This window comes from Chrysemys picta, chromosome 1, assembly GCF_011386835.1.
Source record: "Chrysemys picta bellii isolate R12L10 chromosome 1, ASM1138683v2, whole genome shotgun sequence".
In the NCBI taxonomy this organism is placed as follows: Eukaryota; Metazoa; Chordata; order Testudines; family Emydidae; genus Chrysemys; species Chrysemys picta.
The window spans coordinates 132,465,910-132,471,909 of record NC_088791.1 but is presented as its reverse complement, the minus strand read 5'-3'; positions in this window follow the sequence as shown (position 1 = coordinate 132,471,909).

Genomic DNA, 6,000 nt, shown 5'->3' with positions numbered 1-6,000 from the left:
TTGCTTACAAAAATCAGACATAAAAATACAAAAGTGTCACAGCACACTATTACTGAAAAATTGCATACTTTCTCATCTTTACCATATAATTCTAAAATAAATCAATTGGAATATAACTATTGTACTTACGTCAGTGAATAGTATATAGAGCAGTATAAACAAGTCATTGTACGAAATTTTAGTTTGTACTGACCTCGTTAGTGCTTTTTATGCCGTCTTTTGTAAAACCAGGTAAATATCTAAATGAGTTGATGTACCCCTCTGGAAGACCTCTGTGTACCCCCAGGGGTACATGAACCCCTGGTTGAGAACCACTGTTCCAAACAATAGCCACACTGTGTTGACTTGTCCACACCAAACAGGTTTTCCAGGGAGTAGCATTCAGTATATTTATGCCCTCTTTCACCATCCCCTCTTCTACACTCACTATTCTTTCTTCCTCCCCTCTTCTACAACCTTCCTCGGTCCATCTCTACTTCTTTTCGTATCCCCTCACCTCTCCTGAGACTTCTCCACCATTGACCTCGCTACTGATCCATGAAGAAAATAGTGGGATGGGGAAGGAGAAGAGAAGAAGCTAAGGATAGATTGAAAAGGAGAACAGAAGTATGAGAATGAATGGAAAGAAGGGGGGAAGGAACAAGAAGGAATGAAGGGAGATACAGAGAAAGGAAATGAAGAGAATGAGAGATGTATGGCTTAGTTCCATTGATTTCAGTAGGGTTACTCATGGGCTTTAAGTTAAGCATGTGTATGTTTGTAAAATGAGGCCCTTAGAAAGAGAGACTGAGAAAAAGCAGGCCTTGTCTACACAGGGCAAATTGACAAACATAACTATTTCAGAATAGCTATTCTGTGATAAATTAGCTATTCTGAAATGACTCCCCCATATGGATATTCTATTCCGGAATATAAATTATTTAATCCAGAATAATTACTCCTCTTTGGCCTTGTCTACACTACGAGAGTAGTTCGATTTTACTTGCATCGAATTTTTGTAATCGATATTGCAAAGTCGAACGTGTGTGTCCACACTAAGGACACTAATTCGACTTTGTGCGTCCACACTAACGGTGATAGCGTCGACATTCGAAGTGGTGCACTGTGGTCAGCTATCCCACAGTTCCCGCAGTCCCCTCTGCCCATTGGAATTCTGGGTGTAGCCGGCAATGCCTTCTGGGTAACAAAATGAGTCGAGGGTGCTTTTGGGAAACTGTCGTCATCCGTCCATCACTCCCGCCCTCCCTCCCTGAAAGCGCCGGCGGGAAAACAGTTCGCGCGCTTTTCCAGTCATTGACAGCGCGGACGCCACTGTACTCCGAGCATGGAGCCCGCTGCGACCATCGCTGCAGTTGTGGCCGCTCTCAACGTCTCGCAGCTTATCATAAAGGTTTCCCTGAGGCAGATGCAGAAAAGTCAGGCGAGGAGGCTACGGCACCGCGGTGATGTCCTGAAGTCTGAGAGTAGCACAGACCTGTCAGAAAGCAGGCGACCCAGCGCCGAGGACATCACAGTGGCAATGGGTCATGTTGATGCCGTGGAACGGCGATTCTGGGCACGGGAAACAAGCACTGAGTGGTGGGACCGCATAGTGCTGCAGGTCTGGGATGAATCCCAGTGGCTGCGAAACTTTCGCATGCGGAAGGGAACTTTCCTGGAACTTTGTGAGTTGCTGTCCCCTGCCCTGAAGCGCAGTGACACCCGGTTGCGAGCTGCACTGAGTGTACAGAAGCGAGTGGCCATAGCCCTCTGGAAGCTTGCAACGCCAGACAGCTACCGGTCAGTCGCGAACCAGTTTGGGGTGGGCAAATCTACCGTGGGGGTTGTTGTGATGCAAGTAGCGAAGGCAATCGTTGATGTACTGCTGCCAAAGGTAGTGACCCTGGGAAACGTGGAGGCGATCATAGATGGCTTCGCAGCGATGGGATTCCCAAACTGCGGTGGGGCCATAGATGGAACTCACATCCCTATCCTGGCACCGGACCACCAGGCCACTCAGTACATTAACCGAAAGGGATACTTTTCCATGGTGCTGCAAGCACTGGTGGACCACAGGGGACGTTTTACCAACATCTACGTGGGATGGCCGGGCAAGGTTCATGACGCTCGTGTTTTCAGGAACTCTGGTCTGTTTAGACGGCTGCAACAAGGTATTTACTTCCCGGACCACAAAATAACTGTTGGGGATGTGGAGATGCCTATAGTCATCCTCGGGGACCCAGCCTACCCGCTAATGCCCTGGCTCATGAAGCCCTATACTGGCGCCCTGGACACTGAAAAAGAACTCTTCAACTACCGGCTGAGCAAGTGCAGAATGGTGGTGGAGTGTGCTTTTGGCCGTCTCAAGGGGAGATGGAGAAGCTTACTGACTCGCTGTGATCTCAGCGAAACCAATATCCCCATTGTTATAGCAGCTTGCTGTGTGCTCCACAATCTCTGTGAGAGCAAGGGGGAGACCTTTATGGCGGGGTGGGAGGTTGAGGAAAATAGCCTGGCTGGTGATTACTCACAGCCAGACAGCCGGGCGATTAGAAGAGACCAGCGGGAAGCGCTGTGCATCCAGGAGGCTTTGAAAGCAAAGTTCCTGAGTGAGCAGGGTAACCTGTGACTTTATAGTTTGTGTACTGAGAAGCTAAACCTGCCCCCGTTTCTTTACCCAGGTAATGTTGACTATCCTATCCAGTTACATACCCCCTTCACCCCCCCTCCAACACACGTGTCGAAATAAAAATAGTTCTACTTTGTTAAAGCACACCGTTTTCTTTAATACTGTTTTCGCGGGAATTTTTTAAAACTGGGACGCAGACTGTGGTGCGGGGCGGGTGTAGTGTTGTGACGCGAATGCAGCTTCTAAACTCAAGGATTGACAGGCTCCGCTGCAGTGGGATGCTTGTTTCAACGGAGCCTGTCAACCCTCCTGATCGGGACTGTGTGTATGGGGGGGTCTATTTGACTTTGTGGCAGGGGGAGGACGGTTACAGATCCCATGCTGTGTGGCTCTGTGATCCTGCCTAAGGACCGGCGCTTAAGATCTGTAACTGCCCTCCCCCGCCACAAAGTCACAGAGCAACCCACCCCCCCCAACATTACATCAAAACAACCTCCCAGACTAACCAGGGCAACTAGTCACTGCATCACTGCACTGTGTATGTGCCCTGCTGCTGTGCCTGCCCCCGACTATGTACCCTGCCAAAGGAGACTGTCCTGTCCAATTACCAACCCCCTTTCCCCTCCTCCTCCAAAAGAACATGATTGAAACAGTAGTTAACAGAAACGAATTTTTTATTATCAACTACACATGGCATTGGGAGGTGAAACTTGGACGGGGGCTTGTGTCAGGCGGGAAGGAAAGAACTTTTCAAATTTTGGGAAATGAGAGCCTTCTGCTACTAGAGCTCTCTGCAGGGGTGGAGTGAGACTTAGCAGGGACTCTGCCGCCTCTCCTTCTTTGCACTTTGGGTGAGGTGGGTATGGGACTTGGTGGCGGGGGAGGGCGGTTAGAGATGGACTGCAGCGGGGCTCTGTCCTCCTGCCTCCGTTCCTGCAGAACATCCACAAGGCGCCGGAGCGTGTCCGTTTGCTCCCTCAGTAGTCCAAGCAGCGTTTGAGTCGCCTGCTGGTCTTCCTGCCGCCACCTCTCCTCCTGATCCATGTTGGCTTGGTGCATTCGGGTCAAGTTCTCCCGCCACTGGGTCTGCTGTGCTGCCTGGGCTTGGGAAGAGGCCATAAGCTCAGAGAACATGTCCTCCCGTGTCCTCTTCTTCCTACGCCTAATCCGCGCTAGCCTCTGGGAGTGTGATTCCAGGCTAGGTTGTGAGACAGTCGCAGACGGGGCTGTGGAAATGGGAAAAAGGGAGTGAATTCCTCAGAAAGATAAATGTAGTTGTGAACAAAGAACATAGTCTTTCTCTGTGAACAAGACCATGCACAGCACCTTTCACATGCGCACTCAGCACAAGGTCGAATTCTCGGCCTTCGCATTCAGTGCCTGGGGTCTTGAACAGCACATTTGAGAAGCGAGGCAGCACAACGGAATTTCTGTTGCAGGCAGACATGGTAAGCCGTACACTTGTGGCAGTTTAAAACTTTTATATTACCACTGGCCTCATTTCACATTTAAAGCAATGTCAGTCCCTGCTGCCAGCAATCCGGCAAGCGGGAACTCTGCCCCTGTCCCACCCCCTCGCGGCTGTCCCCGGGAACGATCCCTTTCGGCTGCCCCTCTCCCGCCTCCACCGCGTGGCTGCAAAGCAGCGGTTACAGTTCTGTAAAGGAACGGGAAAGCAGTCCCAACACTAACATTCCCCTACCTAATTAAAAGCAGGTCACCATGGCCGACATCACCCTGATGAGGATCTCCGAGAGCGACAAAGAGAGAATGCTCCGGGAAAGCCTCCAAAGACCAGGGCCGTATGCCGCCCTGCTGTGCAGAGCAATGATCCCCGAGTACTTGATAATCTCGTGGCGCGGCAACGTGTCGTACTTCGGAGGACCCAATAAGGCCGCTCTCCCCAAGAACCTCATGCAACGGCTTTCAAGTTACCTCCAGGAGAGCTTCATCGAGATGTCCCAGGAGGATTACTGCTCTATCCCCGGACACATAGACCGCATTTTACTGTAGCTGCAGTAGCAGGGAATAAACAGTAGAGCGGCTTGTGCAGGACAATCACTGAAAACCGGACATTGCTAGATTTCTTTTCAAAACTTGCACTGCCCCTTACTAAACCGTTAAGCGCCTAGGGCACACTAATCATGAACAACCCATTCTTTTAATTGTTAATATTCCTGTTCTGTTAAAAATAAATGTTTAGATGTTTACAACACTTACTGGCTGATCCTTCACCAGATTCTGTGTCCGGGGTAACGGCTGGGGACGCTTCGTAGGGGATCTCTGTAAGGGTGATGAAGAGATCCTGGCTGTCGGGGAAATCAGCGTTGTGAGAGCTGCCGACTGCCTCGCCCTCCTCATCTCCTTCCTCATCTTCCCCGTCCCCTAACATGTCCGAGGAACCGGCCGTGGACAGTATCCCATCCTCAGAGTCCACGGTCACTGGTGGGGTAGTGGTGGCGGCAGCACCGAGGATGGAATGCAGTGCCTCGTAGAAACGGGATGTCTAGGGATGGGATCCGGAGCGTCCGTTTGCCTCTTTGGTCTTCTGGTAGCCTTGTCTCAGCTCCTTGATTTTCACGTGGCACTGCGTTGCATCCCGGCTGTATCCTCTCTCTGCCATGTCTTTAGAGATCTTCTCGTAGATCTTTGCATTCCTTCTTTTGGATCGCAGCTCGGAAAGCACGGACTCATCGCCCCACACAGCGATGAGATCCAAGACTTCACGATCAGTCCATGCTGGGGCTCTCTTTCTATTCCCAGACTGCACGGCCATCACTGCTGGAGAGCTCTGCATCGTTGCCAGTGCTGCTGTGCTCGCCACGATGTCCAGACAGGAAATGAGATTCAAACTGGCCAGACAGGAAAAGGAATTCAAATTCAAATTTTCCCGGGGCTTTTCCTGTGTGGCTGGTCAGAGCATCCGAGCTCGCACTGCTGTCCAGAGCGTCAACAGAGTGGTGCACTGTGGGATAGCTCCCGGAGCTATTAGCGTCGATTTCCATCCACACCTAGCCTAATTTGACATGGCCATGTCGAATTTAGCGCTACTCCCCTCGTCGGGGAGGAGTACAGAAGTCGAATTAAAGAGACCTCTATGTCGAACTACATAGCATCGCAGTGTGGACGGGTGCAGGGTTAATTCGATTTAACGGCGCTAACTTCGACATAAACGCCTAGTGTAGACCAGGCCTTTGTGAGCAGGGTAATTATTCTGAAATAAAGTCCCATTTATTCAACAATAGAGTGTCCTTATGCAACACTGACCCCCATGGGAGTATTTCTGATTTATTTAGTCTAACAGTGACATAGGACAAAATAATCAGGCTATCAGCCCATGAAAATTAGCAAGTCTTCAAGTGTAGATGGTTATGGAGTTGATTTTGGTAAAT